General features: G+C 43.6%; 1 long non-coding RNA gene across 1 annotated transcript in view; it reads left to right on the top strand.

Moving 5' to 3' along the window:
* LOC123956006 overlaps window positions 1–12362 on the top strand; it is a 225969-nt gene that overhangs the window by 161110 nt on the left and 52497 nt on the right. The window contains exon 3 of the long non-coding RNA XR_006821485.1: window positions 4307–4396. This is a non-coding gene — a long non-coding RNA (uncharacterized LOC123956006). The remainder of the gene's footprint in view (window positions 1–4306; window positions 4397–12362) is intronic.

The raw sequence follows: 12362 nt of genomic DNA on the forward strand, positions 1-12362 counted from the left end.
AAGTTGCTTCGGGCCCTTCACTGTTGTGAAGGCTGGCTGGGAGCTTGCCCTATTACAGAGGAAGCTGGAGCTGGAAGCCCTGGGCAGGAGTAGAAGGAGGGTGGGGAGGCAATTTGTTTGAAAGCTGGATTTCCTGGAAGGAAAGCCCACCCTCTGCCCCCAGGCAGAATTCAGGCTACCCCAGGACATCTCATTCCTGAGAAGTCTCTGAAGAATTCTATTGTTTGCCCTTTAGGAACAAGGAAACTTGTTCCTTAGGGGGCACAATGAGGACACCTAGCAGCCAAGGACACAGGGAGGAAGCAAGGAGTCCTTGAGCTCTCTAGAACCTGCTGGCAAGTGTTCAGGGAATGATGCTCAACACTTAACCTAGCGGAGCCGCCCGGGGCCTGGAACAGTGGTGAGGTGGAGGGTCAGCCTCAAGATGATGCTTCCCAGTCCAAGCTCTCTGTAGCCTACAGTTGCCCTGGCACCATGACCCCATATGCCCTCTTCTCAGCCAGGTGGGAATGTTCATTCTTCCTGGATAGACATCGTACACTTTCCTCATCCCAGGTTCACTTGGTTGTCCATAGTCCTTCCCTACCTATACATGCTTATCCTTCAGGCCTAATCAAATCTCACCTCTTTTGGGAAGTCTTCCTTGATTGTCTCAGGCAGTGGCTTATGCCTGGCTTCTGCAATTGCATTATTTTCACCTGCACACCTGACAAATTGTCTTACATATATTTGTAAAGGTATAGTCCTGATTTACTTAAATGTTGTTGTTATTGAAAAGGGTTCTATAATAAATAATTAAATGATGTATATGTTCATGGATAAAATTCAAGAGATCTTTTGTTGAACCCTGCATTTTAGTTTTTTGGTTGGGGTGTGTGGTTACTGCCTAGCCAAACCTGCATTCAGGTGACAGGTGACAACACTGGAAGTGACATGTCACTTGGTTTTGATTGTATGCTAGTCAGTAAGCTTTCTGTCCTTCTGAGTCTCCCTAAAATACGGCTGTGGTAAGTGCTGATGCTCAGGCTTGTTCTCACTGAAAAATGCTGTGGGTCTAGGCCATATGTAAAATGTGACCTCCTAGAAACATTTGTATTTTAAAGGGGTCACTTTGCTAGAGGCAAGAAGCCTTAGTGGAAAGCCTTCCCTGGAGGATTAGAAATACCAGAATTCTGAAGTCAAAGATTTGCAGAACTTTCTATGGATTCATGAGGTAAAGAAACTTTATTCAGCTTCCTTGGAGTATTGTCATTCAACCTGGTATGAGTATACCTGCCCTTTATTAAAACACAGCCTAGGAAAAGATATAGAGGGAACTTTAATGTATATCGCTAAAGAAAGAAGCCTGTCTGAAAGGCTCCAGGCCCTATGACAACTATATGACATTCTGAAAAAGGTAAAATTGTGAAGACAGTAAAAAGATTGGTGGTTGCCAGAGGATAGGAAATCGGCGGAGGGACAAATAGGTGCACAGAGGATTTTTAGGCAGTGACACTATTCTGTAGGATAGAGTAATGGCTGATACATGAGGTACATTTATTAAAACCAATAGAAGGTATAACACAGAGCGTGAACTCTATTGTAGACTGTGGGCTTCAGTTAGTAGTATGCCAATGTTGTACCAAATATACCGGACGAATGCAAGATGCTAACAGTAGGGGAAATTGTATGTGGAGAGGAGGGCGAAGTGGGACCTCTGTACTTTCTGCTCAATTTTTTAATAAACCTATAACCGCTTAGAAAAGTCAATTAGTAAAAAATTAATCACATAGCTCCTTAATCATAGCCAACATTTGTGTAGCACCTGCTACATACTACATACTGTTCTGTGCACTTTGCACCTGTTAACTCTTCGTGGAAGTTCTCACATCAAGCTTGTGAATGGTACCATTATTCTTATTTTCTGGGTGAGGAAACTAAGGCACAGCAAGGTTAGGGGAACTTGCCCAGGGTCACATAGCTGGTAACCGACAGGGCCCACTTTCACCCCAGACAGTCTGGCTCTAGAGTTCATACCATGTACTACATGCGTCTGTTCCATATCATATACTGGATGTGTGCTGTATCTACTCATGTATCCTTCCTCCGGAAAGCCTTCCAAACTTACCATAGGCTGGGGCAGGTGACTCTCTTCTGTGCTCTCATTACTCTCGGGCCTTCACTCGGCCGACACACCACATCTAGCATATGTGTGCTGAGTGTCTTATTAAGTAATTGCCAGAAAAGTGTTTGACCTGTGTCTTTTCGAATCTCGGACAATCTGTGGACTCTCACTAAACTGTCCACAAAAAGGCAGCCAGGGGGGTAATCTTGTCCTCCTGGTCACTACCATTTCCTTTTTTGATGTCCTGAGGTTTCCCTCTTGATCACCTCATCTCCGTCATGGCTTGATGTCAGTGTCAAGGTCACCACTGAAGTTTGCTCTGTTGACTTTTTTCTCATTGTTGAGAATAATAACAGTGTTGGCAAACTCCTGTCCTTCAACTCTGCTCTTGTCTTCATGTTTCCTCGAAACTTCTAAGGCAGAAGATGAGGATTCCATTAGGAGGAAACAGAGTTCACTTATGCTGCTCCCACTCTTCTGAAGGTCATATTTCTCACTCGTCAAGATACGGAAAGGGAGTAGAGGAATGTTGCTGCCCCTTGCCATTTCTGAAATGCCCCACCATCAGCATCACTCTGTACAGACTACCTTCATCTCTCCAGTTCATCGTCATTCTTTGTTCATGGGATTCAGACCCAGGAGACACAGGTGGGTGTGGCCTCAGTGCCCCCCGACCCCCAACTACTGGGCCCCTGGGAAATTTTGCCACCTTCCACCGGGACTCTGAGGTGGTTAAGGACTGGGGTCTCACCGAGGACTCTTGGTTGCCATACATGAAGCTGAGGAAGGTCTGAAAATTGTGTGCACCCTGGCAAGCTGGAAAAGAGTGGTAGGGGCAACACTTCCCTCTGTCAGCCAGCCCGCATCCGTCAAGGCTGACCTTTTTCACACCTCATTCCCTGCAGCCCAATTATAGTGCTCTCCGTTTGGGTCCCTTATTTCCCACTTCCCCTTCCCTAGGCTAACTTAGCCTTCTGCTCAGTCCTGGCTGAAATGCCAGTTTCTCCAAAGATGCTTTTCAAATTGCCCTCACAGGTTGGACTGCCTGTTGTATGTACTCACAGGGTCTGGGAGATCCCCTGGCTTAACGTTGTAATAAAAGTCATGGTTTGACTTACTCGTTAGTTAATAAACTGCATACGGGGAGAGAGTGGTTCTGTCTTGTTTGCCGTTTTATCCCTCACCCCAGTGCCCGGCTTAGGGGATGTGCTCATGAAGTGCTTGTCATATAAATGAGGGACCCCTAAAGCACCAGTGTAAAGAGTGCAAAGAGATGGCCCTGGATCCAAGGTCACCATCAGGAGGGCAGCCGAAAGGGTCCATGCATTAGTTACGTTTGGCACCACATTGGGGTGTGCTTAATAAATGAAAGAACATTGATTTCTCTGTACTCAGAGGTTGATCCCTCCCACCCCAAATTAAGTAAGCCTTCAATACAGTGAAGCATCCTCCCCCCAAGAATCAGAATGGCCTGTGCTAATATACTTTGGGGGGGATCTTTGGATCATAGATTTTAAAAAATGAGACTCTCCTCCTTCCAAACCACTTCCTTGAGGATGCACTGAATCACAGTGAATGGCCAATTGAGCTGCCAGCAGACCCCTTAGAAAGCGGGTTGTCAGAGACTCGTATTACGTAGGATTAATATTAGGCATCTCTGTCTCAGCCCCGTGAAAGGCCTCAAGTGTCCTTGGAATTTCAGCGACCTTTCCCCATCAATGACGACATTGTTCTCTTGGCCTGATGGCTTAATTCATAGGAAATGCAACACACTCCTCCTCATCACTGCCCACCACATCTGGGATGGGGGTCCTGGGGCCTGGGAGCACTGAGCTCCAGGCACGGAAAACGTTACGTTTCTCTTGCACGACACCTCCCAGACTTCAGGGGCTCGTGATAGTTGTTTTCTGAATCTCTCGGCAATCTTCTCCATGGTCTGAGCTGGGAATTAGGAGGCGGTGGCATGGGTTCTAGGAGCCTAGCAGGTCTTAAACCTGTCATCAGCTGAGCTTCTCGGATCCAACAGGGTGAAGCTGCTGATCAGAAAAACCACCTAGAACTTCGGCAGCGGTGCAGGATCTAAGCCCAGACAGACCACTTTCATTTCGGAAAGGCCCAGTGGAACTAATGCATTGTTGACATATTTGTTCCTAAATCCTCCCCACAGCCTTCTGAGGTTATTTTACTGCTTCTGTTTTACAGATGAGGGGGCTGTGGCTCAGAGCGCACAAGATTAAAAGCACTGCTGGAATTCAAGTTCAACTGAAAGGCCTGTCTGATTCCAAACATCAGGTGGGTGGTGGAGGGATCTTTTGAATACCTAGCGGTGTTACCCACCCCATTAGGGGTTTTACATTCTTTCTCTTCCACGTACCTCCTTGCAGCCTTGCAAGGTAGAAGCTGAAAGGAGGATGGAGCTTGCTACTTCTTTCCCAGTGCAATTCCGTATCCTTAGGCAAACTTCACAGCAGTTTGACAGCTCAAGCAGCGAGGGTGAGTGACCGTGTGGAGTAGATGAAGGGTGTCTAGGCTGGTGAAAGGAAGGTCTAGGTTGGCCAGGAAGAGGCTGGGACTAGTCTGTGAAAGCAGAGATGGTGCTTCAGACAAGGTGACTCTCATGCCAGGATCACGATTGGCGTTCAGAGGGTGTCTCCTCAGTAGGTGTGTGAATGCTAGCAGGGGATTAGGGACAGGCAAGTCAACTTCCTGGAGGGCCCAGTGGGGCCATCCAGCAGGAGTCGCATGAGTGACCTGCTGGAGCTGGGGATCTGAGAGGGGGTAGTGGACCTGACGAGTCTCAGAGGTGGAACCATGGGAGTGATGACAAGGGCCACTGTGGGCCATTATTGGGCAGCTCCACAAGCATGCGGCAATGGCCCCTGGCATTGAGGAACAAGAGGCCAATGAGGTCAGAGTGTGAGCCAAGTCTTACTCATCTCCTGGGTATTTCACACTATGCTGGGCAGTTGCGGTATGCAGGGATCGGATGCATGCAAGTCTTCCATCGCTTAGAAGGGTTGAGTGTCAGGCTTCTCTAAAGCTCTACTTCCAAAGGGAAGAAAATGCTGTAAACATCTCTGTCCCCAGGTCCACTTTGCCCTTGAGCCATGAGTATTACCTGCAGTGTGTTAGTCAGGAAGCTCAGAGGCGGGCCTTGGTGCGTCCCACTGTGGTTTTCTACAGATTTGGTCAGTAAAGACACAGCCGATCTGTGAATATGTTTTCTTTTTCATTCAGGGACTGCCTTTACCCAGTTGGCCCTGGCTTCCTGCAGCAGAGGTCTGGGCTGTAATAGAGCCAGTCTTATTTTATTTTTTATTAAGTTCATGAACTTTGGAGGAAGGAACTTGGGAAAAAAAAGGTCTCATTACCTCAGGAATGAAGGCTCATGCTTTTTTTTAATGCCAGGCATTGGCGTGGCCTTGCTTGTTATAGCCACAAATAATCCAGGGTGGAAAATTGCAGCAGAGTGGCAAAGAGCAAACACGATAGCTTTTTGGTATGAAGCAGGTGGGATGGGGGAGTAGAAGTCAATGAAGGGTCAACCTAAAATTGCAAGATCCTGGGTCAAGTCTTGCAGATTTCAACTATGGCTAACCATTTGCATAGATTGACTCTCTGAGGACAGGCTATACCATTGATCTTTCCAGAAGCTAGAATAATGGGAAGAGCATGGACTTAGGAGGATTTGGTTTTAAATTCCAAGTTGGCTACTTACTATAAACTGCTGGATCTTTTGCATGTCTCCAAACTTCTTGAATTTTTGTTTCCAAAATCTGTACAGTGTAGAAAATACCCACCATGCAGAATTGTGGAGGGGATTAGTGGGACAGTGTAGGAAAAGGGTCAGTCACTGGGTCTGTAAAGAGAAATGTGGTACAGGGTTGCTGACCCTACAAGTCATATCCTTTAATGAAATATATCTTGGAGTTATCCAGGGTGGAGGTCCATATGATTTAATTGTGAACTGACCAGAATGCTGCCTTCCATGCTAGAGTCTGCCTTCTCCGGAAGGTTGGTGGGAGGGCCCTGAACTTTAGCACCCAGGCTAGCCCAGTTTTGGCCAAACTTCTCTGATAATGAGAATCCCCTGGGGGGTCCTTGTTAAATATTGCTAGTTCCTGGTTTCTTCTCAGACCCACTGATTAAAAGGCTCCAAAGGCCTGGGAAGCTATGTTTTTAATAAGAGCCCCAGACAATTCTTATCAGAGAATTTTGGGAAACACCATTAATCCTAGCTATACCACTGATTGATTGGTGATAACCAGCTGGGTTTTTGACCTTTAAGGGTAACATAAAGATTTACTGCAAAGATGATGTCTAAGATTCAGACTTATTTTTCCAAAATAAGGCATCCCTCGATTGACTAATATTTGGAGACAGAGTGTATCATTGTGCTTTTAGGAAAAAGATGCTCTTTCCTTCCTCCCCAGCTTTAGCTGCTGCTTTCCTCTCTGCTTGAAATCCTCTCCTCACTTGGTCCACCTGGCGAACTTTGTTCCTTCTTCAAAAGTCAGTTTGACAGTCACTTCCTCTGAAAACCTTCCATGACTCTCCCACCTGAACTGGGTGCTTCTTTCTCCATGTTTTTTGTGCTTTTGTCATACGTCTGTTGTAAGGTAAATCATATCACATTATATGTTTGCTTTCATGTTTCTTTTCATGCTAGTTTATGTGTATCAGGGTCAAGAGAGTGGTTTCTAGAATTGAAGTACCTACATTTAAATCTCTCGGGGGGGGGGGGGTGAGGGGGAAGGGTCAGAGCAGAGAAAACAGAAGAGATTGCATTGATTAGGTGTTGGGAGATGACCTGGGATTTTCTGGATGGATGAAGAAGATTTTTGGATGGGTTACAGATGCAAAAGTGTGCAGATCATTAAAAAAAAAAACAAAAAAAAAACAGGCTTTTTCTATCTTGAACACTTTTTTAGTGAGCAACTCATTTTTTTGCAATGATATCTTTTGAGGTTTTGAAAATCTTTCCAGTAAGCCACATTTGGTGTCTTTTCATTAGGCTTTGTTTACAAGGGTCAGGAAAGGTACTGTGATTCTGAAAAATAGTATTTTAAATTGTTAAACTGAAAGGACTCTGGATAAGTCCTCAGATGCCCCCTATGAGTGATTTTGCAAAGCATGGTATAGTCCTGTGTGGGAGAAGCTTTGGCTTCGGGTGTACCTTGGGCAAAGCCTGCCTCTCTCACTGATCACGGCAAGGCCTTGAGCAAGTCACTTAGCTTTTTTGAGCTTCAGTTTCCTGTGTGTAAAATAGAAAATTAACACCCTTTTCCTTTTCTTTTACTCTCCCAAAGTTGAAAGGGGCAATTAAAAAAATGGACAATAGAATAAAGACTTTAAAATAATCTTGATAGACCAGAGCACTGGGCTAATACTATTAAAGTAACAGTTTACAAAGATAAATGTCAAATCCAGAATTTAAGTTTATATATAGAATGGAAATGGCTTGAGGAGAGTTAGTTTGGCAGAAGTCCACATCAGAAACACCAGAAAAAATTGTCATAGATCAAGTTCAGTTAGCTCCTACAGAGTAGTGGGACACTAAAAATGTGCTTTTTACTTTAGCATCCTAATTAGGTTGGCAGAAATTTTTTAGCTATATAATGTCAAGTGTTATCAGGGAGAAGAGGGTCAGAAATCCTCATGCACTGCTAGTGGGAGTGTAGACTTGTGTAGTCATTCTGAAGAACAATCTGGCACTACTTGGGCAAATTAAATGCGTATATGTCCATGACTCATGAGTCCCATTCTTGGTTTGTGGCAAATTCTAGAGGACGTTACAAAAAAATGAATGCCTATGGGAAGGGATAATAGGATAATGAGGGGACCACACAATGTGTCACAAAAGCAATGATTGAAGACCATGGGAATATTCAGCCTGGAGAAGAAAGGGGGGTAGGGGGACCAACCATCTTGGTTTGTCCGGAACTTTCCCAATGTTAGGACTGAAAGTCCTGTATCTTAGGGAACCCCTGAGTCCTGGTAAACCAGGGCAGTTGGTCACCCTAGAGAGACATGAGTGCTATCTTTGACTATCTAAAGAGATTTCCCAGGGAAAGATAGGAAGTAAACTGACTCTATCCACCTTCAGAGGGTGATTTTAGACCACTGGAAAGAATAAAACTAGAGGAAGGAGAATTTAGGCTCAGTACCTGGAGGAGTGTGAACCAATGAGCAGCCTATTTTTTAAAAATTTATTTAAATTCAATTTATATAGTATATAGTGTAATATTTGTTTCAGAGGTAGAATTTAGTGATTTATCAGTTGCATGTAACACCCAGTGCTCAGGGGCACCCGGGTGGCTCAGTTGGTTAAGCATCTGCCTTTGGCTCAGGTCATGATCTCAGGGTCCTAGGATCAAGCCCTGCTTCAGGTTTGCTGTTCAGCAGGGAGTCTGCTTCTCCCTCTCCCTCCCTCATCCTGAGCTTGGGTGCTCCCTCTCTCTCAAATAAATAAATAAAGTATTTTTTAAAAAATTTCGGTGCTCATTACATCAAGTGCCCTCCTTGATGCCCACCACCCAGTCACCCCTCCCCCCAACCACCTTCCCTCCAGCAACCCTCAGTTTGTTCCCTAGAGTTAAGAGTCTCTTATGATTTGCCTCCATGTTTTTGTCTTATTTTATTTTTCCTGTTTCCCTGTGTTCTCCTATTTTGTTTCTTAAGTTCCACATGAGTGAAGTCATATGGTATTTGTCTTCCTTTGACTTCTTTTGCTTAGAATAATACCCTTTAGTTCCATCCACATCATTACAAATGGCAAGATTTCGTTCTCTTTGGTAGCTGAGTAGAGTAACCTATGTTTGAGGATGCTGCTGACTGCTCCCATTTCATGAGTTCCTGCTGGGTACATAATCTCATTAGGTCAGCCAGAAATGCAGTGAACTTAGGAATCAAAATAACTTTCCCAAGGTCAGACACGTAGGAGTTTGAACATAGGGCTGTCTGACTCCAAAAAAACCTAAGCTCTATACCTTTTAAAATAATCTTGATCATTCTTTCTACTCCAAGATGGTAAAATTAAGTGCTAGATTGTGTGTTACAGGTGAACATTGCTTAGAAGTTCAGAAGTGAGGAATTTCAGTGAAAGCTGGTCTAGGCAGGGAACTAATCATGCCTTGATTTCAAAACACTTGATTCTCCTAAGAAGTCAAGCAACAGCAACATCATCCTAAGAGGCTGGAACTCTCAAAGACACTCGATAAGGGAAGAGCTCTGAAGAGATTTACGCTATGCTAACTACAGTGGGCCAGCATAGACCCTCCCATTGTTGAGCCTTAAAAAGCAGGTGCAATTTCTCTTTCTAGATGCAGGACGAATAACCAGGATCAGTACAACTGGGCTTGTAATAGTAAGGATACCTGTCATTTGGGGGTATATCTACTATATGCTAAGCATAGTGCAAAGTGCTTTGTGAATATCAGAGCCTATCATGAGAATATGGTAGTCACTCAATAAATATTCTTTAATACTCTTTATTTTCTCCTGTACAACAATACCTGGAGACCCTAAACAACTCTTTGTGGCAGGTCCTATTATTATGCCCTTTAGAGAGATGAGGCCTCTGAGCCTCAAAAAAGAAATTGTATTGCTATGGTCATACTCTATTTTTATCTCCTACTGTGGTAAAGATAGTAAGTTAGATAGTGTGTGGGTATGCCTGCCTTTTAACAGGCCTGTTATACCAAATCACATACTATTATTGTATAATAGGTTATGACCAATTTTTGGCTATCATTACATTTCTCCCAGGTTTCAACTCGTTGTTCTTGCCAGTGGAGATATTTTAAAGTTTTGCTCTAATTTTTTTCCCCTTAATTCTATTTATTCATTTTTGGATAGAGCTATTTCAAACTTGATTGTGTTGTCTACCGTGGTTTCCCAAGTCTTGCCTGGTAACAATAAGGATTCCCTGGCTCCTTATTAACAACAGTGATTTCTAGGTTAGCCTCTAGCCATTCTGCTTCAGAATCTGTGATGATGTCCATCATATTGTAGTATACTTAGCTGTTTACTAGGCAGTGACCTTGTCATAGGAAAGTACAAAGTAAGTTCAACAGTTGTTCATTGAATGGATGAATGTATTTAATAAACTTATCTCACAAATCTTTACCAAGTTATTTGTACAGTTGTTAAATAAGAAAGGCCAAGAAGTGAGGACAGCACTCTCCTGTTAGACAAATCTTGATACATTCATTACTACATGATTTTGATCATGTACAGATTTGTCCAGATGGATGATCTTCGTGCTAATGTTTTTCTCTTTTCACATGGACATGATACAAGATTGGTCAAGTGCTTGAATGGGAGAGGATTTGTCTGGATTTATGATTTGAAAAGCCATGTATATCCCGGTGATCACGTCTTCATTTTTCAAATGCTCCTAAATTTGGTAGTAATCAGTTACACATTAATCTGTCTGTGGTTTTTTAAATTCACCTCCAGTTGGTTTTTGAGAAACTAACACTCATATCCATTTCCTGCCTTGTGCCTTTTCTCTAATTCTGTAATATTTTAGAAAGTCCTGAAAATGTTTCTAATATTTCAACTCCGGCACACTCAAATTGGGTTAGTTGAGTAACCCAGACCTGTGGGCTCTGTACTCATTCCTTAATTCATTCAGTTAGTTGTACAGCCTTTGCTGAGTATCTACAACATGTCAGGTTGGTACAAGATACCTGGGATACCACAGAGAGGGAGATGTGATTCTCAAAGTTGAGGCAGTGATAACAAAATGTAATGGGTGATCATATTATAATGGAGGTAAGTTCAGACTTAGACTAGAACCGGGAAAGGGGCCTTCTATCTGAGCCTGGCGTCAGAGGACCCTTCCCCGCACAACTGATCCTGGGGCTTTGGCTCAGTGGATGAGTGGGACCTGGTCAGACAGAGATGTGGAGGGCCAAAATGCAGAAACAGAGCATTTGCTGAGCATAGACACAGGAGGAATAATGGACAGCAGGAACAGAGTTTGCAGGAATCCTGGGCCTTTCTCCCCAAGACACTGAGTAGGATCTCTTTGGCAGCATGATTGTTCACGGACCATCTCTCTGTCCTCTACTTGAACTCTAGTGGTGGGCAGTTCTAGGCTCATCAGGCAACAAACTACCCACCACTAACAGTATGTTGGCATGGGTTAAGGAGTTGTATGGAAACAATATTACTCCAACCAATGAGCTGGCAGATTGAAGCAGATTCCTATGGGGCTGATGGAAGAGAATGAGAAATTTTATAATTGGACCCTGAGGAAGCCTATATTGGTCTAAGTCTTATTATAAGCACATGCCTTGTATAATCACACCAGTTAGTGCCTAGATAGCTCCTTATCCCTCTCACAAAGCTGTCTAGAAAGCTAGGATTTACATTTATCCGCGGCTGCACTGTCTGTAATCAAGAAGCTTTGCTTTCTACTCCTGCAGAAGTTTCCATTTAGTAAAGATAAAATTGAAATCAAATGCTGCATTTGAAGCCACTCTGGTTCCCTTGCATTTAGTAATCAGTCCTTCTCATTATTTAAACCTCAGAAATCAGAGCCTCTGAAACCGATGTGTGTAAGTGCACCCATGCCGTCCATTCGTTTATTGGCTTTACTTATTTCTGAGCTCCCCTATCAAACTGTCCTACATGGCTGTTCAATGAGTAGATGTTTCTCAAGGTGTGGGCTCCAAATAATGTGCACAGGAATCACTGGAAAATTTAGTAAAAGTGAAGATTCCCCAGATGTCCCCCTCCTTCACCCCTGCCCCGGATTCCCTGCCCCAGAAGTCCTAGGGTTAATGCCCAGGTATAGTAAGCGTTTTAAATACTATCTGGTGGAGTCTTAGGAACATTCACATATTATGTGACTCTCCTCTGAGGACTGTTTTTGTACCAGCGCTGGGAATCAGACTTGAATAAGACACAGTTCTTGCTCCCAAGCCGCAGTCTGGTGGGTGACAAATGAGCACACTCATTTAATTCAAACCAGTTTATGCAGGCGTGGAGCACACACAGAGCATCAGTGGTTAGCAAACATAATGCCTTGCTTGGCATGGTGGTGGGGAGTGGAACAGGGTAGTTTTTGCTATTAATAAAAAAGAAAAATCAAGGTTTGTAAATGATTTTTAACAAAATGTATATTAAGTCTGATTCAAGGTTTTCCTATGTTATTTAAAAATGTTTTTATTTTTAGTAAAGATTTTATTTATTTATTTTAGAGCGAGAAAAAGAACAAGCAGGGGGAGTGGTAGTGGGGAGCCTGAGA

This window comes from Meles meles, chromosome 1 (assembly GCF_922984935.1).
Source record: "Meles meles chromosome 1, mMelMel3.1 paternal haplotype, whole genome shotgun sequence".
NCBI lineage: Eukaryota > Metazoa > Chordata > Mammalia > Carnivora > Mustelidae > Meles > Meles meles.